The sequence below is a fragment of the Plectropomus leopardus genome, chromosome 2 (assembly GCF_026936395.1).
Source record: "Plectropomus leopardus strain MGB_pleo_1.0 chromosome 2, ASM2693639v1, whole genome shotgun sequence".
NCBI lineage: Eukaryota > Metazoa > Chordata > Actinopteri > Perciformes > Serranidae > Plectropomus > Plectropomus leopardus.
In genome coordinates, this window is record NC_142177.1 from 11,747,720 (window position 1) to 11,770,307 (window position 22,588).

General features: G+C 41.5%; 1 long non-coding RNA gene across 1 annotated transcript in view; it reads left to right on the forward strand.

Moving 5' to 3' along the window:
* Positions 1 to 969: 969 nt before the first annotated feature.
* The window catches only part of LOC148190154 (uncharacterized), a 38,306-nt gene continuing 16,687 nt past the window's right edge, over positions 970 to 22,588 (forward strand). Inside the window, exons 1-2 of the long non-coding RNA XR_015778111.1 lie at positions 970 to 1,061; positions 13,217 to 13,360. This is a non-coding gene — a long non-coding RNA (uncharacterized LOC148190154). The remainder of the gene's footprint in view (positions 1,062 to 13,216; positions 13,361 to 22,588) is intronic.

A 22,588-nucleotide genomic window follows, 5' to 3' on the forward strand; every position in this document is an offset into this window, starting at 1 on the left:
ACAGATAATGCTTAGGCTCAGTTTATTATTGGTTTTGGTTCATTGATAAGATTTGTTAACACTGAGAAAAATAAAGAAAAACCTTACCCTTTAATTGCTACATGTGCTCATAAGTAAAACATGTTCCCAGCTGGCCACCAACATCATTAGACATTAATATTTGGTTGAATTTAGCTTGTGATGTCAGGTGACCAAAATTAAAATTTAGTCATAAGGTATGGTGAACAAAATCCAGTGACTTCAAAACATCCTAGTGTAATGTCCACACATTCGAAACATAATTGGGTTAATTTTCATTTCAATCAACATCATATTCGACATATTTACATCTGGTGCCAACTGGGTTTATCTGTATCAATTTATTATTATTATTATTATTATTATTATTATTACTATTATCATCATTATTTTGCAGATTTTACGGTAGAATTTAACATGTTATGTTCAAAAATTGGAGAACTTAGAACTTTTATTTCCTCAGAATTCTCATTTATTTTCCTCTAACTGCCATGTTGAAGGGATGATGTTTAAGACAAAAATCCGTGATTATGGGTTAAAATTACCTTTAATCCAACAGTCAACCCTTAGAACAATAATTGATGGAGATGCATGGACACTCCATCTGACAGGGATGAATTGGATTATCATGGACAGAGTGAAAAGATGAAAGGGAATGGCTAGAGCCAGAAATGTACCAACAGGAAGAGATTAAAAGCCAAGGTGATAAAAACTAAAGAGAAGAAAGAGACAGAGAGGGGAGAAGGCATGGCACCCCACTGCTTTAAGGGCACGCTTATGCAACTTCTGGCCTTCAGCCAAACCCCTCTGGCTGCTCAAACCGCAGCAACGTGGCTCGGAGGGGCACTGGGGAGGAGCAGATGGGAAGACTCTCCCCCCCAACACATACATATCCTCCCTGAGCCCAGACCCCCACATCAGCTAAACTTTCAGCTCTCTCCCACCCTGCCTAAGCCACCAAATGTGCCTTCAACAAGTTTTACCATCACAACTGTTTACCCATTCCCAGCATCCAGCCACCTAGATTACACCTCACACCTTTGGTAAGTCTCAATCTGACCATACTCTCTACTTTAATGCTTGAAAATCCTGATTCCATCCGAAAAATGTGAATCTAAACAGAATTTATTTACTTGTTATTACTTTTGGTGGAAACATGAGCTCAGAAAATGAGCGTTTGGTCGACAGAGAGCCAAGGGGCAGTTTTGCTCCACAGAGCAATGTTGACTTGTGGCTAAGTGAGTGTGTCTGTGTGAGAAACTGTGTGTTTGTGTGTGTGTGTGAATGTGTGAGAGAGAAAGCTAGCTAAATGTCAGACAGGCAGTTGGCAGGCCACACGAAAACAGGCTCCTGTTTTTGAGTCAAGCTGACTCATGCCACCTTAAGCAAACAGGGAGCACAGACCAGAGCCTTGTCCTCACACATACACACACACACACACACACACACACACACACACACACACACACACACACACACACAAACTGCAACGGTAACAAGTCAACATCTCACAGGTCTAAACAGCCTCTCCAATTTCTGCTGCGTCTCTGTTTGGCTTCGATACACACAGTTCTGTCTACTTTACCAATGACCTACTGCAGAAATGGAGGCCTGTGCTGCCAGTTGAAAAGCCTAATGTGAACACATTTATTGGGTCATCTGGAGAAAAAATGGATGCGAAGGTGCCAATAAAGGTAAAACCCACCAACAAAACTCCATTGTTTTCCGCAGCCAGTAAAAGCAGAGAGGAGGAGGGTGGGAGTGACACAGGGAGGATTAAAAGAGAGAATGAGAAAAATCAAGTGTGAGAGAAGCATGAAGTGAAGAGAAAGAAAGCTTTCAGAGAGAATTATATCCAGAGTTAGTGTTTTTGAGGTATGGTGAAATCCAGAAGCGCGCATTGAGCCTGGATTAGGGGGGTGGTGGCCCTCCGGGAACGCACAGGAAGGGGCGCCTCGTCCACATAAACACTTATTTCCTGTCCTGTGTCAGACAGAGCGCAATGAACTATTGTCTGTGTGTGTCTGCGTGTGTGTGAATCAAAAGAAAAAAGGGCACACTTACAGCGTGGTGGGTGGGTGCGATGGCAGAAATTCAAAAAAAGATCTGGTCCAGTTGACCTCAATGCGAGCACCCACACCACGATGAGTGTGAAGGGAGGAGGAGGAGGGGGGTCAGGGGACGGGCAGCAGCATAGGTTGGAGTAATAGCCCAGAGACTGTTTGGGTCACAACGCTGTCATTACCATGACAACCTCAAAGCCCATTTCCTTTTAGCAGCCTGTTGCTCTTGTGTTGTTGCCCACCTGCTGTCACATGTCCACCCCGGAGAAAAGATGGCTTTCAAACACAGTCAGACTGCAGCACATCACAGCGCTCCATCAAAAGCACCACAGTGACAATCACTGTTTTCCAAGGCGAGATCACAAACCTCTCATATGCATTTTCATTCGTATGAGAAAAATAAACTTGAAATCGTTTACTGTTAACGTTTTACTGCTGCAGTTTCCTACATGTAGTTTATATAACGGCCTTCATAACTTACAGGTCACTGATGTTTACAGAACCCTGGCTCTTAAAGGATCAGTTCACCTCAAGCACAAAAAAACAGTTTAGTGGTGTCTAGTGAAGCTGGCTGATATGGCTCTAGGGATTAGTTTTCCTGTAGTTCCACCAGTTTCATCCAAACTGAAATATCCCAACAACCACTGGGTGGATTGGCATGACATTTGGTACAGGCTATCACGGTACGGATGAACCCTAATGACTAGGATGAACCCTAATGACTTTGGTGAAAACTCTGAAGTTTCCTTTAGCATGGCGAGCCAGTCAAACTTTCCACTTACCCTGTGAAATAGTTCAAGGTAAAAGACCGACACAACAAATAATTGAAGAGGTGGATTTAGGCTACTACTCAGTAGATGGTTAGGTTAACAAAGATGAATTGGGTATACTCACCTATATATTCTACTGTTTTTTTACTACTGAAATTGGCCAGAGAAAGAGGTGGGCAGACCCCATTTTTTCTCCACTACACCACTGGGCATAACATTCTGCACATACATTCATGCATCCTAGATGACTTATCCCAATGACATTGGAGATCCCTCTGACTTGATCCTCCAAGCAACCACAAGATTCACAATTGTTCTTTTAAGTAAAACATCTTAACAATTCTAGGATGGATTGCTGTGAAATTTGGTTTACACATCCATGTTCCCCTCAGGATGAACTGCATTCATTTTGGTGATCCCTTAACTTTTAATCTAGCACCATCATAAGGTGATTTTTTTCTTGAATATAACACAAAACTAAAGAGCCTCACATGCTTTTTACTCATTGGCAAATGTAAGCATGCCAACATGTTTTCAATAGTATTTGTAAGGAGAAAACTACCTGCATGGGTAGCCATTGCAAGGAGTAAGTGAAAAGGTGTCCCCCTTTACACCTTGCATTAAAATGCATCTCATATCTAGATATGATTTAACCTGATTACATTTACACTTGGTATTAATGTGCATCTCCAGTGTCCACCACAGTGTCTCCAGTGTCTGAATGTCAGACACTCTGACTCATTTAGTCTACTGTGGACTCTTAATAATGTGCAATAACTACTTTGATGTGCAATAATCCAGTGCAATAACTACATCCATGTGTATTATGCTATATTCAAATGTTAATCTGTTGTTATATTTATTACACGGTAGTAACAAGAAAAAAATGTACATTTATATCATACTTTAGTGTTTAGATATATTTATTTTATACTAGTACTTATTTTTAAATTTTATTGATATATTCTACACTTTCCTACTTCTTTTAAGACTTTAGAATGGGAGCATCTGTAACTAAAGGCAATTTCCCCTCGGGGATCAATAAAGTATTTCTGATTCTGATTGATTCTGAGATGCGATCGCTCACCCCAGCTCAAACAACCAAATATTATTCACCTTGGTTCTCAACTATTTACTTAGCCATTGCTTCTTAAGTGGCTTGATTGCTGTAGGAATTGCATAGTTGTGCTTGTATACTTTCGTTGGACCACACTGAAAGCTTGGTCTCATCTTGACTCCATCCATGAGTGTCTTCAAGATTCCTAAGCATTTTTTCTGCTTTCTTGCTATATGTTTCGCTAACTAACTATCTATGGCTACTACCTTTGCTAGTTTATATGAGCTACGTGGAATTACGTATTTCTGCCCACACAGTTGTTGTTAGTGGACTGAAAACACAATTGCATGTACAGTTGTGTTGGTGGTTTGGCTGATTGGATCACAAACTGCCCTCATTGTGTTTCGGGTGCTTTTTGCAGTACTCTAATCTGGTCAAGCACTGTGAGATTTCAATTTGATCACCCAACACACATTTTAATGCCAGGTGTGAAACGGTCAGTAAGTTTTTTAGGAAATTAGATGAAAATGTCCATCCTCATAAATGCACTCTAACATCCAGTGGCTTCAGACTGTCTGATCTGCCCTATTTAAACCACACTGCTGAGATGAAACAGATCTCAGTAAGTCTTGCAGCTGAGATGGGAACTGAGCATCTGAACTTCTGACTTGATGAGTCATGAGCCTCACTCCATTATCACCTTAACGGAGGCTAGAAAGCCACCAGCAGGCTGCAGCTATCTCTGTGTCCTATCTGTTTCTGTGGCAGGTGGGAATGAAATTGTTCTCAGTTGCCGGCCCTGTTTTGGTTCTCCTCGGAAGGGACCGTTAGATAGGATGGTGTCTGCAGAGATAGGGGCAGGAGGCAGCCCTGCAGACAGCTGGTAATGATGTCCTCTCACACACTGGTTGCTGTGGATAATAGCTGCAGCAAGGTAGAGCGAGATGAAGCAGAATGGTCTGGGTAGACGAGTCCAGGGTGCAAACCTGTGAACAGCCTTGTCTAGTCATCTTGCTCTGATTCTAGGCAACCCCGGGTAAGTCAGCGTAGCGTGCAGCTCATTTCACACTGTGATTCTCTTTCTCCTATCTAGATCTGCTAGCTGCCAGATAGAGTTTAGAGGAACACAATTAAGTATTTTTTCCAGATGTGATGAGAAGTTATAGGATTGGATTTTCAGTGGCAAGAGTTTGGCTTGGCCTCAAATCCAGTTCTAAAACAAAAGCATTTATTCAGCCAGAATACGTGCATCTCTTTCATCATTCTGACAGAGCCTAATGTCTATATGACAATTGCATACCTTGATTTTCAACTCCAAAAGCAACATTTTCATTTTGTAAAATACTCTTTAAGGAGAAAGCAAGGCTTTTTAGGTTTCACCGCTGTTTAAAAAAAAAAACAGGCTGATGATGGCTGGCTGATAATGGCTCTTCACCTGTCAGTGTTCTCCTTATGAATTTCCTGTGTGCCCTGTCTGTGTGACAGTGAGGGGCCGAGCTTTGGTGTCAGCTGCTTCATGGATGAGGACATCATGGAGGTTGTGGAGCCAGATAGCTCAATTACACAGCACTGCTACTCCTGTACTACTAACGACAGATTGACTGGTCGGATGGAGATATTTAAAGGTGCACAGACACAGACATGCACACACACACACACACACACACATACACACACACACACACAGTCCTTGCCCAATGCATCAAGTCCTCAGTTCAGCCTGACTGCTTCAGTGTCGGAGTGTGTGTGTTGCCTCTGTTGGGCCCTACAGTTGACGATGCTGACCTGCTAGGGAAAAGAGAGGAGGAGAAGGGGAGTGGAGAAGCCAATTAAAGGAAAGATCACTTGTGTGTCTGCTGGAGTGTCTCTGAGAGCCTCTCACGGTTAACCTTTCCAGCTGGAGAGTGAGGAAACGAGAGAGGAACGAGGGAGAGGATGGAGAGGAAAAACCGGCCAGGGAGATCAGGCGTTTCGACTTTAATGGTCCCTCAGTGTTAGAGTGAAGCTGGTTAATTTGCCTTTCCTTCTCTGGGTGCTGCAGGGTTTAGCTTCTGTCAGGCCGGCATTCTGCGAGGAACTTATGCAGGAATAATAGAGGCCACAAAGATGTGAGATATTGTGTGCGTATGTGTGTGTCTAGGAAAAGTGTGTACCAGAAAGGTAGATATTTGGAGATTTTTGCCTTCTATAGTTGATTTGATTTTGCAACTCACCTAGGAGATTACATGGGAGAAGATATCAGATATCAGGATTTTGGAGATTTCTGCCTCCTGTAGTTGATTTGATTGTACACTTTACCCAGGAGATCACGCAGAAGAGGAAATCAAAAGTAAATGACATCAGCACTGCATGAGCTGTCTTTATGAGTCTGTTTTTGGTGTGTGAGTTGTTGCTGTATGCATTGTGAATAAAGAGTGTGTGTGCCATGCATCACAGCAGCTGAAGACAACACAAATTGGGGCTAAATTAATGGGTGTGTGTGAGTGCATACAAGTGTGTGTGTGTGTGTGTGTGTGTGTGTGTGTGCGTGTGTGTGTGATTGGGGGGCAGGGTTGGGACTGACAGTGTGTGGCAGCATAAATTGGGGTTAGATTAATGTGATGCAGATCTGCCTCTGTGCTCTGACCCTCATCAGGGCAGAGATGAGCTGTGTGTCTCAATTAACCTAGCAGCACACGGAAAGCATGTATACAAACACACACACAAATCGAGATGCTGCTGTGAACACAGCACTGATACAACAGTGTACACATATGTAATCAAGATCAAATAACGCGTCCCAGCTAATACTGCACATGAAGGAACTGCAATAAGCATCATTCAGATGTACATCTTCAACTCTGTCTGTATATATGAGGAAAGTAGGACCAGTAGCATCCTTTCCTCTCCTCTCCTCTCCTCTTCCTCTTCCTCTTCCTCTCCTCCTCTAATTGTATGCATGGCATGTAGATCCCTGCAGTGCTGCCAGAATGATTGCAATTAAAGGGAATCCCTTCTTCTACCCTCCTCCACTTCTCCATGCACACACACAATCTCCCTCTCTTTCATACACACACACACACACACACACACACACACACCTCTCCAGTCCTCCCCTCTTGCACTGAAGGCCACTGCCGCTGGTGTGAAGTAGCACCACCCAGACTGGAGTGGTCTTAATCAGGCTAGAGAGTCACAAATATCGTATCCCTCCTTCACTTCATTCATCGCCGCCCTTTTCTTCTTTTGCCTCAGTCTTCCTGAACACACACAGAAGATTGAAAAGAAGAAAGAGAAAGACAGACATGCGTGATCTTCAGGTTTGCTTTACATATGAATTCCAATTATGGAAATCCATACAGAATACAAAACATGACTTGTACATTCTAATCAGCTGCAGAATTGTATTGTTGTTGTTGTCACAAACAGTGCACACCACTTGCATGCATTATCAGGGATCATACTGTGGACAGCTGTGTGGCAACTCTGTTTCAGAGCAGAGTCAAAGAGTGTGTCCTATGAGGTCAAAAGAAAAGACATTGCTCCTCCCAATGGCGAGAGGCAGCATTGCATTAGGTGAGTTAAGTAAAGGTGAGAGAATATCAGGGAGGAAGAAATGAACTTTAATTTTGGAAGCTAAGCATGTTTGATGACAGAATTAAATCAAAGGGGCAAATGCAATGTGAATTTTCATCTTCTTTTTTTTTTAAGTTATTTTAACAGTGGTTATTTTGACAAAGGAGTGATTGGTAAAAAGACGAAGAGCGTGACACCAAAAAGCGTTGAAGAGTCAGAGTGTGTGTTGCTATTCTTCTCCGTGTTTCTGTGTGGCTGCCTGGCCCGCTGACTGGCCCAGATGTTGGCTAATTAACACCAGTGTTAAAGACGCTCTTCATCTGGGTGATTAAATAATCAAATAATTAATTCATTAAGCAGGGGCTTGCACTGCCTCTTATGATCTCTGGCACACAGCCTGCCAGGGTGGGGAGAAGAGGGGAGAAAAGATGCAGGAGGGTGGGGAGCAGACTGCTGAGAGACAAGGAGAGATGACAAGAGGGGAAACTCAGCACATCTGCCAAAAAAAAAGGTGTATTTAAGGTGTATTTTGGCATCTGTTATAGATACAAATTCATTTAGCAATTTTAGACCATGCAATGTGGTGGCAGAGAGGACTGCTGAGGCTAAAAAAGCTTTCATCAAACAGATTAGAATGCGGTGACAGTGCCAGGGAGCTCTTGCACCATAAAATGGTCATAACTTCAAAACTGCAAATGCACACGTGGGCCTCTGTATTTATATGTTTCATTATCTTCCAAGGCAAATGAAATTAAACAAAAGCCAAATGCAGTGGAAGAAAAACTTCTTCATCTGTGTGTGTGTGTGTGTGTGTGTGTGTGTGTGTGTGTGTGTGTAGGTGTGGGAGTGTGTTAGAGAGCCAGAGACAGAGAGAGAAAGATCATCTCTCATTACTCGGAGAGAACATTGCCCCTGCGTTAACAGAGTCAGAGCAGACAGATAGATGGAGCAGAGATATGAGCTGATGGGGGCCAGCAGGGAGGAGAGACACAGAGGGATGAAGAGAGTGACAAAGATGTTTCATCATGCTTATTTCCACTGGTGTAAGGTGGTAGCATCAGCTGGGCAGGACAGGAGGGAGGGTGGTGTTGGCAGGGTGGGGTGGGGGGGTGGGGGGCACCACCTTCAAACAAAGCCCTCATGCACACATACCCTCAAACACACACACACACACACAAGTCCAGGCTTCCGCAGCCCTCATTTTAAACACTCCTTTAGCCATAATCATTTTCATATAATTCACTTTCATACAATTCCTTCTCCTAATCATTATCAGGCCCACTAACGTCTTAATGACTTCATAAATTTAAGCTATAAAAAGTAATGGAGAAAGACAAATGAGATAATTAGGAATAAATCTTAGTGGAAAGCCATTTATCAAAACATGGAGAGGCCCTGAATATTCCCCACCATTAGGCTCTGCTGTAATTAACACAGGCTCTCAGTTATGAAGGAAACCTGGTAGCAGAGATATTAAGATCCAAAAGCCTCACTGTTATTAAATTGACCGATGAATCTGCGACGTATAATATGATGTGGATTATTAGGATCCTTTTTAATTAAAAAGAGCGTTAAGATTTTTTTTTTTATATTTAAATTTTTAACGCTTTAATGGTGGCTTGAACTCATCTCTCTGTGGTTATGGGGCAATGAGACGGAGAGAGAGAGTGGAAGAGAGAAAGAGAATGAAACAGAGGGAGAAAGAAAGTGAGTGAATAAGTGTGAGTGTGTGTGTGTGTGTGTGTGTGTTGGAGAGAGAGAGCAGCAGCAGCGCAGAGTAAAAGCAATCTCTCACACTCGTACTTTCATACTCTCCTTTGGTGGAGACTGTGTAAGTACATGAGAGAAAATGGTGTTCTAATTTAACAAACTCCTAACTAATGCACATATGGACTAATGCATATACAGACAAGACACTATTAATTCTTATTATCTTTAAAAGTGTAAAATGTAATGTAATGGTTTGCTCTGATTAGTGAGGGTAAGAATCACATTCGGCGTTTTTTTAAATTAAAAACTATATTTCTGCGCTCTTTCTCTCTCTCAAACACACACACTTACACACACACATGCCATATCTTCTCCTTTGTCCTCTAAGAATATTCAAGCCTTCACATTTTCAAAAGGATGTCATCGAAAAAGTCTGGGATCCCCCCTTGACCTTCAGTCTGGTCCTAGTTCTTAAACATTGGGGCCCCCGTTTAAGATTCATCACATCTCCATTGATTTTTATTGCCATCCATTCAACATGTACTTATTCTTCCCGCAACTTATTTTAAAATGATAATATGAGTGTATTGTATTTGACAGGATAGTCATGCATATTCAAAATGTTGTAGATGTTTTCATTTGGATGAAAATACTTTCAACAATGAGTCATTATATTGGATTGCTGGTATGAGGCCTTGAAGCAATACATTCAGATAAAAACGACTGAATTTATTATATTTATGACATCGACTGCAGATAAAGAAAAGGAATGCACATCTTCATACAAAGCTCGACGCAGACGGTCTCACAGGGAGGAGAAGAGGAAGAAGAAGAAGAAGAAGTGTGGGCTTCAACATATAGAATCTTTAAAATGCTTTTGAGGGGAAGATACTTTGCCTTATGCAAATTATCTTCATATAAATGACATGCCAACCTCCAATCACTGACCAATTAATGACCTTCAGGGGCATCTTGTGACACATCAACGGCACTAATTTAAACTTGACAGGTCCCCTGGTGCATGCCGGCAAAGTTCGTGTGTGTGTGAGGTGCCCTTCTGCACCAGTTGAGCTCATTACCATGGAAACCCAGTTTGCACATGTGTGGGTTTGTGTCACCAAAGACAGTAATCCTCATCACAATACCCTGCTTGTGTGTTTTTGTATACTATCCCATTTGTGAGCTTTGCATGTTTGATGCATGTGTGTCCATCTGCAGTTTGGGTCAAGCTGATCCCTGCTACTGTCCACACTGTATCAACTCCATCAGCTTCTGTTATGTCCCATCAATCATTGCAGTTGGTACATCTCTGTCTGTCTTGTCTGTGTGTGTGTGTGTGTGTGTGTGTGTGTGTGTGTGTGTGTGTCTCATTCACTCCCTAACTGCCTTATCAGACTTCTGCACCAGCAGCTCTCATTAGAACATTAATTGAAAAAGTGTAATTAATCCTGAGAGGTGGTTAGACTGGACTTTGGCCAGAGAGAGAAAGAGAGACAGAGAGAGAAAGAGAGAGAGAGAGAGAGAGAGTGGTGGACAGAGAGCTGGGTGTTTAGTATGACCCAACACTGCCCCCTGTTGTTGCTTTACAACATCTCCTTGCAGCCTTTACGATGCTGCAGCTGCAGCTGTTTCTCCTTCTCATGTACCAACTACACTTACAATTTGTCTGAAATGTCAGATTTAAATCATTTTTATTAATAAGGAGTTAAATCATATTAAAGAAATATTTTATTGTAAGTTTTTTTTAAAACAACAGAAGAATAACAGTTTTTGTTGTTTTGCTTTAACTCTTTTTAAGAAAACACACAACCACACATAATTTCACCATAAAGATGCTATGTGTGCATTTTTGCTTCATTTTCATTTTGTGTGCACTATGTGAGTCAAAGCCAAAGCCTTGCTATGAACAATATATAAGTGTGTGTGTGTGTGTGTGTGTGTGTGTGTGTGTGTGTGTGTGTGTGTGTGTGTGTGTGTGTACATTTTTCTGATGTCTGATGATAGTGGTGGAGCAAGAAAAATCAAATCTGCAGAGCTATATGCAGAGCTCATCTATGTTGTGTAATGGGCTAAATCTTTAAATGATATGCTAGATTGAAATCAATCAGCCGTTTAACAAAAGTTAATTAAAAAAAATGTTAAAAAATATACAGTTTGAGAAAAAAAGGAAACCAATAGAAAATTCCATGATATATTTTAGATTATTTTGTTATTATTTTTTTGTATTTTATATTAATTGCATCCTTTTATTTTATTACATTTTTTTAAAAACACATTTTATAACTCAAATTTAAGTCATTTTCTCATGTTGATACATAGACACACAGGTGCTCACTGTGACTACTTCATCAAATAAGTATGAGGAAGCAGAATACTGAAATAAAAGAAGAGAGGTGTCTGGTTCCATCTCCTCCATACCCCCTGTGGAGAGGAGAAGGGTGGCGAGCCCGGTGAGAATGAGAGGAAAGAGGAGCACAAGGCCTGCTCTATTATTCTAATCCGTGGTTGTGTCTGGGTGACCTTTGGAGGGATGATTGTTTCTCATTTAGGAGTGTGAGGTGTGATCTTCCCACCCGTTTGATCCCGCTCACCTGACCTTTGTAAATTGGCTGTTAAGCATATCGCAACTCGACCCTCATGCCTCACACATGGCCTGTCAATACAGCCGCACCCTCATAAGTATTTAGGCACTTGGACACACACACACACATACACACACACACACACACACACACACACACACACACATATACAGCACAGACACACAATTTTAGGTAGTTGCCTATATGGATCCCACTTTGTTCATCACCACATTTAATTCTCTTATATATAATTGCTATGCTAATTCAGACCATTTTTTTCTCTTGGTGTGAAAAAAAGGAAGAAAAACGTCATGCGATTTTGTACATATGTAATTTTTTCTTGTCACACATACTGTGTGCACACATTTTTGGGTTACAGAATGATTCATATGCATATGCATGCCATCAAAGGGAAAAAGACATGAAAAAAAAACATAATAAAATTGTCCATTGTGCCGATCACCTTTTCCTGGCTTGGTTAATGAGTGGCAGCGCTGAATGGCAGTGAGGTGATTTTTCCATCAGACTGATGAGAGGAGAATTAAAGCCCACAGCTTGGGGTCTGCAGCACCATTACAGAAGGAAGAAGGTCTGAATTCATTTGGCCTGGCCACGATTCTAATTAACAACTCAATCCTGTGCAGCCACAGAGAGAGAGAGGCAGACAGAAAGGCAGACAGACAGAGGCGAGTCGGGGAGGGAGAGGGGGCTCATGTATTGTGTAGAAGCATCTCTCTGTTCTGGGGAAATGTCAAAAAGATTGGCTCATCTTTAATCACACTGTAGCTACACTATAATTTGGCAACCTCTAGCCTTTTCAGATATGTTTGTCTCAAATTTTTTAAATTATCCAAACATCTTCTACTTGTACAGAGCTCTGCGTCTCCATCTTCAATCCCCTGCCTCTGCCCGAACTTATCCTGCACTGTGTTGTCCGCTGCACAGAGCGCCGTGCGTCCTATGGTTCTCTAAAGCTGTAGGCTTATGGGGGACATTTCCCTGGATTAAAAGGATGATTTCATTAGCCTCCACGGGTGTCAGGTTTCAATCTAGGGATTAAATCCTGCAGATTAGAGGCCAGGGCTATTCTCCAGCATCTCATTAATATCTAATAGCACGAGAAATGTAATTTGGAAAGCCTGTCTTTCTGATTACTAAGCAAATGTATGCTTTGCTCTTTAAGACCATAAATTGGGCTTTGAACACTGTCTCTGTCCAGGGTTTAGCCCTCATCCCCAGGCAGGGTCACACCGTCACAGCCAGAAATGTGAAGCACAACTCAGGGAAGGTCAAACTATGTGCGGCAACTTTTATGGTGCTGCAAGCAGTGTTGATCAATTTTCATGAAATTATAAACTCTGTGATCACAAAGCAGTAGTGGAGCAGGTCACATCTCTCCTGGTCTTGAGGGAGAGCTTGTTCTCCAATAACTGAGGATGCCTTCCTCTTCTTCCCTTGCAGAACATTAAGGCGCTGTCCCGTCAGCCTGTGCTGGCCCGGGCTGGTCCCCACAGAGGCCTGCTCTGAGCTCTGTGCGCCTCCTGTCAGTCAGAATGCCCCTCAGCAGCCTCCCTTACTGATGAAGTATGGACAATGGAGAACAAGGTGGGCGCAAGGGGAGCCAGCCGACTTAATGAGCCAATTTCTCAGATAATAAGATTGGTGGATATGCTAATATTTCTACCTTAAGGAGATAATTATGATGTAGAAGATAGAATATTTTATCTTAAAGCGACAGTGCACTGGTCCCAAACCTATCTGGGATTTTTTTTTTCTTCTTAAAGGAGGGTATGGGGAGGAGAGGATGGGAAGGGGTGGTGGTGATGGAGGGGTGATGTTCTATGTTTGAGCTGTGGGACAGTAGAAAAACAATGCCAACAGTGCCTTGATGCTTTTAGTGCGTCGTGTGTTTTTTGGGCTAAGCCTTTGATCATGCTGAGCATTTGACACAAGGAGGAGAGGCAGGGGACTTTCAGCCTTCATAAATATTTATCTCATTACTGCAGGCGAAAAAAATCACAGAAGAAAGGATAAGGAGATATCAATTGATCTTTATTGTTAATTGACCCAAAAGTATACTCTCAAAAACCGAACAACAAAAACATTGTTCATCGCCTTATTCTCTCGCTGTCCCCTCCTCCCCTCCCTCTTGTGTCTTAGTGTCTGATACAAACTTAGTCAACTTTATTTTTTCTGTCCTCGGGCTTTTAATAATAACTCAGAATTTTGTTTTTGTGTTTAACTTTCTTATCAACACAAATCCCACCCCCCCAGAGCCCCACATGGAGCACGCTCTGCCACCTTGATGTGTATAACTAGAGGTTAAATGATAAAATGTGTTATTGAAATGTAGGCCTGCTGATTATGGCTGTAGTTCGTGGCCCATTCCAAATAGCCAGGGGCAGACGGGAGGGAGAGATAGGGACCTCGTGGGTTAACAGTTTAATAAAGGGGGGGAGGGAGAGAGAGAGGGATTGAGTGCTGCTAGTCTGGCTCTCACTCCCTCTCCCTGCTCTTTCACTCATTCCTTCTCTCTGCCCTGTGTTTTACCATTTTAATTAGGCCATAACAAGCTCAATCATGTAATTAAGAGCTCAGCTGGACCAGAAAACAAGTCAGCCATTAGCCCCGACCAGGCCCAGATCACCCACAGCAGCTGTGAGACTGAAGGAGATATAACACACAGATGCCCACATATGGAGGCAGGGGCGTTAAAAAGTGTGTGTGTGTGTGTGTGTGGGGGGGGGGGGGTCCTCGAAAAGCAAGACATTAAAAGTTTGGTTTTGTTGCACTTTTTAATTTCTAAAAAACGAGTGCCATAATTCAGCATATCCTCACGGTTCATATGATATCCTATGAATTAGCGCCCCATGAACGATGTGATGTACTTAAGTTATGTAATTAGCTTAAAGTTACAAAGATAGTGGTGGAAAGAAAGATAGTAATCTTGCCTTGAGTGCCATGTGCTGGGTCCGCTGCTCTACGCAGGTTAGGTTTAAAGCAAGTTAAGTTACTGTGGTTAGGTTTAGGAAAAGAAATATGGCAACAACATACATCAAAATGACTCAAAGTTCAGATGGTTCAGAACACTAGTCTCCTTGGGAAAGTCCCGGCTGAGAGTTTCGTGTTTTGTGATCTATCCACCACCCCAGCCTGCCTCCTTACAGGGCCTGCTTCAGGATTGCTTCTTTCCTTTCTTTTGTCAGTGCATTGGTCGTATTATTGTAGACTTCCAAAATACTTGGGCTGTGCACAAATTACTTGGTCATGATTGTGGGATTATGTACGAATTTGGTGCAAATGAATGAATACATAAGAACGTTGCTTGAGAGGCCCAGCTCATCCCTTAAAGGGTGTAAAATGGTTTAGTCCCTCCTTGCACTTGGATTTGTTTGTAAGCACAGCTAAGTGAATAAATGCTTTTGCCTCTGGAGCACCAAGAGCAGCACTCTTTACTCCTAGAAAGGAAAATCAAGATTCCAAAACAGAAAAGAAAGAAAGAAGAAAAAAAAGTAAACTGATTTGTATGCAGCAATTTCTGCCAATTCTGTATTAACTTACGGTGTAAATGTCTTTAATTTAGTCAAAATTAAACTCCTTTGCTATTTTCATGTTTTTATTGAGGGGGACAAATGCTCATGTTCCAAATATTGCCCCCCCCCCCAAAAAAAAGCTAAACCAATGAAAGTGTCACAGATTGCAGAAATCATTCCTGTTCTACTTCTTCTGAAAACTTCAACTGTTTGAAAAATTTAAGACTCCACTGGTACTGTAGCAGCCTGCACAAATATTTTGACAAAAAAAGTTTTCATATCAGCCAAGGTTTCAACCAGCCCTAGGTTAAACCTGCACTCACACACTTGACAGCAAGTGTGCGCACACACACAAACACACACACACCTACACACACACACACCTGTTTTTGTACTAAGAGGAATCTCTGCAGTGACAGGTATCCCCCAGGTGTTGTGTTTCACAGAAACACTTTATTTTCTTTGTTCCTAAAAAAGTGCAAAGTGAGAGTGACAGCACGATGGCCTTTTTTTTTTCAAACAGAACACACACACACAAACACACACACACATACAGACTCACGCATAAAAATCTCTATCAGGCTGATGGATGTGAGCAGCTCCCTCACCTCCTCTCAGTGAGCACTGCATGCCTTTGTGCCTCCCTCCAGTGCCGGCGATGCCTAATAGAATTCATGTATATGTAAAGATCCTTGCATCCTATTATGTACAATAAACTGCTTGCTTTATCCGTGGCAGCACCTGGTGAGTGGCGCAATCTGCCAAACACACCCTTTCCAAATCAAATTTATTTAGTTAGCCCTCCATTCAAACCCACTCATGTAAGCTATCATGTTACACTCTGATCTGAATAACTACAGGCAGGGGAATCTAATTCATTTCATATTCACAGCACCGCGGCACCTAGCCCCTCTAACAGGCCCTGTATCAGTAAATTGTCAATTGTAGATGCTCCGCCACGCAACATTACAATGCAAACAAGGTTCGTTTTCAAACACCTGATTTGAATAAGCTCAACAAGGAAACATATCAGGCAGTGCTGCTTCAATGGTCTTTGTATTGCTTCCAGGAGAGGTGAGGTAGGGGAGGAGCGGAGGGAGCAGACGAAGGAGGCGCGGGGACACGGTTTTGCAGGCAGGGTGATGCTGGGCCGATAGCACCGGAGGAATGGCAGTTAATTTGAATATGGCACCTCAAGCCACAATGATCATTATCATCACCAATTCAAGGAAATAAATGAGAAGAGGGGCTCCAAAAATAGCGTTCAGAGCCTTTTGTGCATAGCAGGTAGGCCCAGTGGGGGGGAAGGGAGAGTATTCGCCTGCTCATTATCCAGGGCTGGGCTGAGGGAACGGAGGGATCGAGAGAGAAATTGCATTAATGTGACCACGGACACTCTTTTCATAAGAGCACACACACACACACACACACACACACACACACACACACACACACACACACACACACACACACATTCCCTCTCTCTTGCTCTGTCCCTTCCTTTCTCACTGTCTCTCACTCTCACTATATGCCCTGTTTAATTTGAGTGCCAGCGGGAGGTAATTTAGCCATGCTGCTGTCACCTGCAATGAGGCCAGAGATAGGGGTGGGAACGGTGAGAACAGATTGAAACTAGTGATGCTTGAGACCTTTCCTTTCACTCTCATCACCCCCCCTTTCCATTGCTCTTCATAAACGCTAATAGTGCTCTTTCAATCTCTCTTTCTTCCTTGGACAGCACAATCCTGCATCCCTCGCTTGTCCTGTATCCCTGCCAGTGGTGGAAGAAGTATTCAGGTCCTTTACCCAAGTAAAAGTAATAATACCACATTGTAAAAATACTTTGTTACAAGTTAAAGCCCTGTGTTTAAATTTTACATAAACAAAAGTAGGCTAAGTAGGAAAAGGTACTGGAAGTATTAAAAGTAGAAGTACCAGATGCAGAAATATCTAAAAAACAAACAAACAAACAAAAAAACAACAACAAACAAAGGACCCCCCCCCCCCCCACAAAAAAACCCCTTAAATTATTTAAATAAAAAAAGTACATTTATTTTAAAAATTGGGGAAAAAATACTAAAAACTCAAAATAAAATTATTACACAAGAAAGAAAAAAAACTCCCCCAAAACTCAAAGTTATTTAAAACAATAGAAAAAAAATGAAAAAACTAAAGATTAATTAAAAAAATAAAAATAAAAAACACCCCAAATTGGCAAATCATTTTCCATCAATCAATATATTCATTAATCAACAAATCATTGCCACTGGATTTGTATAAACTGTTCGCTGATGGCAATTAGGGAAAAACTTAATGCATTTATTCAAAAATCTGTAAAGTAACAGAGGTGTCCAGATAAATGTGGTGAAATCAAAAGTTCAAGTACACTTCAGTTTTCCTCTGAAGTGGAGTAAAAGTAAAAAAGTGACATGGAAAGAAAATATTCAAGTAAAGTGCAAGTGCCTCAAATGTGTACTTAAGTACAGTACTTGAGTAAATGTACTTAGTTACATTCTACCACTGATCCCTGCATGCTCTCTTCCTGTCTCCCCCATCATCTGTGCATCCCCCTCTCTTGCACCCTCACCAATCTCTCTGCCCTCTCTCCGTCCAGCCCTCGTCGCCGTCTGAGGGTACAGGAGATGGTGTTGGTGAGTCATCCTGGCAGTCGTTTGATTCATGCTGCTCTGGGCTCTCATCTCCCCGGAGAAATTACCAGTCATTTTAATCGGACCCACGCGTCTCTAATTCATTACACAACCCCATCCTGACACACGCACGCACACAGGCGCACATACACACACACACACACACACACACACTGCACAAACCTCTCAGTCAGATAGCTACCTTCACATAGTCACCTCCGTCTTTGGTGTCAAACGGCACTTAACATCCCTGTCAGTCACACATATTCAGAGGAGAGCTGAAGGAGAGAACGAGCGTGGGGAAATGGGCGGGGGTATTTAGCCTGCAACTCATTTCTCATCACTTTCCCACACCATCTATTAGTTCTCCACTTAGTCCTCTCTTCTATACCATCTGTTCTTATCTGTCTGCCTTTCTAAATGGGTTCCCTACTTCTCTCCTCAAATCCCATCATCCCGTTCCCCCTTTTCTTTACTTCCAAGGTTCACTGTTAAATAGATGCACTTCTGTTGGAAAGTTGAAGGTGAGAGTTTTGGTGTTCAAAAATCAATAGTGTAATCATTTGGGGACAGGAGGTTGTCATTTTGCTCTATATTCTCTCTACTTCTATTACTACTCCCTACGACTTCTTTCAACATGATGGACATTTGCTCTGCTATTGCGCATGCTGACTCACTTATTTACTGGTACACTTCAATGGAATGGGCTTATATCTTCAATCTTCCTGCTGTGACAAGTCAGAACGTCTACGGTGGAAAAGGTTCCTTTTTATCTCTTTTCATCCAGTTAGTTATGCAAGGAGTTATAGATTTTTGAAGGCTTAAAGACTTCTTTCTTTGACATTCTCAAACTTCTCCATGGAGTTAGCTCTCTTTGGTATATCAAATAAAATGTTATGGATACATATAAATGTTAGGCTTCATTACTGTAGCCATAGCCAATACTGAATACCATAATTTAATCATAATATACAATTATATTAATTGCTAATTAACCAGTCAAGGTGTTATGGTTTGATTTTTTTTTGACTGATTATTTGGACAACAAAATATCGAATGTGCAATGCTGCAATGTATCCATATATGATGGTTTGTATGGTATCCTACCAAAATGCACACACAACAGTTTGTGTGATACAAATGTGTGCCCCCTGAATGATTTTACATTCTTAACTTAAAGTTACATAATTAATGCAAAGGTTGAGTTTTGCAAGTAAAGTTACTGTAGTTAGGACAAACAAACTTAGTTGGGACAGGATTTTGCTGTTTTTGTGATTGTTATGGCCTGAAATGCATGATTTCATGACAGCTTTTCTAAAAAGTTGCAGTGCATGTTGGGATGCTTATTTTTGTGGTGAAAATTGCATAAAATAGTTCCAATAGTTGCTGTCTCAGATTTGGAGGTTATTATTATTAGCCTAATGTGTTTCCCACCGAATTAGAATGCATTTTTTTTTGTTTTGTTTTTTTTTTGGTGGGGTAGGCAGCAACAGCTGATCGCCGACAATCAGCTTTACAATGAAATTGGTCAGATTGGTCACACCAAAGCCATCCTAATTTCCAAGAGCCCAAAATGACATCTCTGAGAGGGAACCATGTGGAAATTAGAGCATATGCACTGTCTGGACACAGTTCACAACAAAATCAGCTGATGGTGCAAACTCCATAAACAGTGCTAAACAACAGCAACAGTGCTAAAGGGGGAAACCAAAGGGGGGGGGCAGTTCCACGATGATGTTGTCCCAATATCAGTGGTAACCCCAAGTCAGTGGGAACAGACATGAAATAACATGTAACACAGCCTATATGGCTTTTCACAACAAATTGCAGAGAAGTGCAAATACAACACACAAAGGTAACGTAATTTCATACTCTGTGGTCACAGGGCCGATACTCTATTGTGTCTTCACAGAACAAATAGTGGCTTCCTGCTATATTAATGCTCTGAATATTGTATATAGAACCTTTTTTGTTGCATTTTCTGTCAGACTAACAGTCCCAAACACATTTTAGAAACCGGAGACAGCAAATATTTAGCAATTGTGTTTAGTGGCTAAGGGACTCATGCCATTAAGCAATTATCAAAAAAGTCTGTGAACACTTTTCTTTTGATTGACCAATACTTGTTTTGATTACAACTGGAAAAAAACAAATAACTTACATTTTAAACTCATTCAAGAAACTTTAGAGACACACTTTTTAGAACAAACTTTATGTAACAAGTGATGGTTTTCCCTTCAGTTAAGGCAAGCTGTAACTGTATTTTTTATTATTTTTCATTGTTTTGATGATTTTGCCCAGAGTGTAGAGATGTGTACACTGCATGATGCTGACATTGCATAACAATTGTTCTCAGGAGTCAGTTTAATTGGTGTTTTTTTTAAGGACGTGAAGTCTGTCTCGTCAACATGCAGATTACATTCAGAACCTTTCTTGTATTGGTTGCCAAGTTTGCCTTTGTCTGCCTCTGTCACTGGCCTGGCTGCATTCAGTCTGTACATTGTCAAGGCTCTCTTCTTAACCACTAGTGAGGTTGCATTGTGTAAGTGCAGTTTTGGGCTACAATTTCTCAAACAATTTTGTATTACAGTAGTTTCTCTCAAAAATATTTTTTCTTTTTTGTTGTGTAAATGGTTGTTAGATCTTGCATTGGTTCTGATGGTCCTTGGTGTTTTTATAACAGATGTTTAGTCATTGAGTTACATGACGTTGACTGAAATTACTCATCCCTCTGTGCTCCTGCTTTGAAAAAAATTCATGTTTGAAGATTTTCAGAAACCTTTGAATTATGAAATCCATTTTTTGTAGCTCAAAACATCCTTCTTTCTTTTTAAACAGCCAATAGCCTTTTAATTTCCTGCTAAGGTGATTTTAATTTCTAAATAAGTGTAGCTGCTCAGTAGCTGTGTTTCTCTTTGCAAGTTTCTTAATGTTTCTGTGGATTCGGGGGCTTTTCTTTAAGATAACCACTTGAATAGCTTTTATTTTATTAACCATGTGTTGCAACATATCCTTTATACTTAACATTTCATTTTGTTTTTATCATTATGACATAGAAACAAAAATTGTATGTAAGATGAGGAAAGATCTATCACATTTTAGTTTATTTACAAGTGCTGCAGATCTCCAACACACAACCAAAAAGGAGAAAACATACCTCGAAGCCTGTTGTGCACCATTTCACATCATTTTGAGGAGACATTTCATTTTATATGGAAATTGTTGCAAAACGTTGCACACCGTTTTAAGATTGGACGTGCACTAGGTGTGTCAATAAACAGGCGGGAAACTGACAAAAGTAGTATGTAAAACAAACCACGACGTATGAGGAGATTGACTTTCAGAGCAAAACAGGAAACAAACTACAACAACATGACACCAACACCTGGACTGGGACAACGATTTAAAATCACTTTAGAAACATCAATCTGTAGACTGTACGCTAACTTGGCTTTGCTGTACACCGGCAAGAAGTGTCAACCTAACAAAACCAGAATGATTAGCTAAACAGTGGCTTGTGTTTTTCACCAGGTCATTAATCACACAAATATAAATCAGACGAAATAAACAGCCTTGGAGAGAAATAACATCCTCAGTTGGCTATGACGCCCAAGAAGGGCAGAAATATCTGTACGAAAGGACATGATCACACTGCTGCTTTACTGACAACATAAACCAATTAAAACACACACACACACACACACACACACACACACACACAGAGGCCTAACCTCTTGGAGTTGAACAGCGGGGTTAAATCCAGGGTAGAAATACTCAGCACTGTGCTTGATGCTGTCTCTCTAATTACAGGGTGTTGGTGAATAAAAAGTAAATTTTAGTAGCCACTTGCAGATCACCATCATCACTCCTGCACACACGTACACATCGGTTTGTGTGTGTTATATAATGCTTGTTTACTGGGGGCCAGAGGTAAGCAGCCATGACAGCATTAAGGCCAAACAGGCAGTTTGCTGATGTGAGTGAAGCGAAGGGTTAGAGGAGAGGGGGCCACTGTGTTGGAGCTGGCTGGAACAACAGGAGAGGCATCTCCTGGCTCTAATTGGCTCTTTACATAGAGGAGAAGTTCATGGTGTGTCAGTCGTCCTTCCCCATCACCTCCTCTCCTCTCCCCTTCCTTTTCCTCTTCCTCTCTTTGTCAAGATGGAGCTGTGATGGGTCACTGATCAGGATTAATGGCTGTCTTTTTGATTCTTTCTCTCATCCTTTTATAACATTTCCCTTCCCTCTCATTTTTACTGTGAAAGAAATTGAGAGAAACTATGTGATTAATTGCAGAATTTTCCATGTTAATCATTTCATTTGAGCACATAGATACATATCCTGGAAAAAAATGAAACAAACACCTCTTTTTAAGTTCCCTCCTATCCAAAAATCCCCTCTTCGTTCCTCCTCCTGCACCATCAACTTCTCTGCCCCCCTTCAACCTCCCTTTTTAAAGATTCCTGAAAGCAAGCCAAGGTGTACAGTTGACAGCAGGCTCTAGTGATTAAGTCTTTTCATTGGCTAATTAGCCCCTACAGCAGTCGCACACAGGCGAGGCAAACAAGGACCGACTCACCAAACGATCAAAGACACAGCCTGTCAGGAGGCTCAAACACTCTCTGTACCTGTGGGACAGTCACACAGAGATA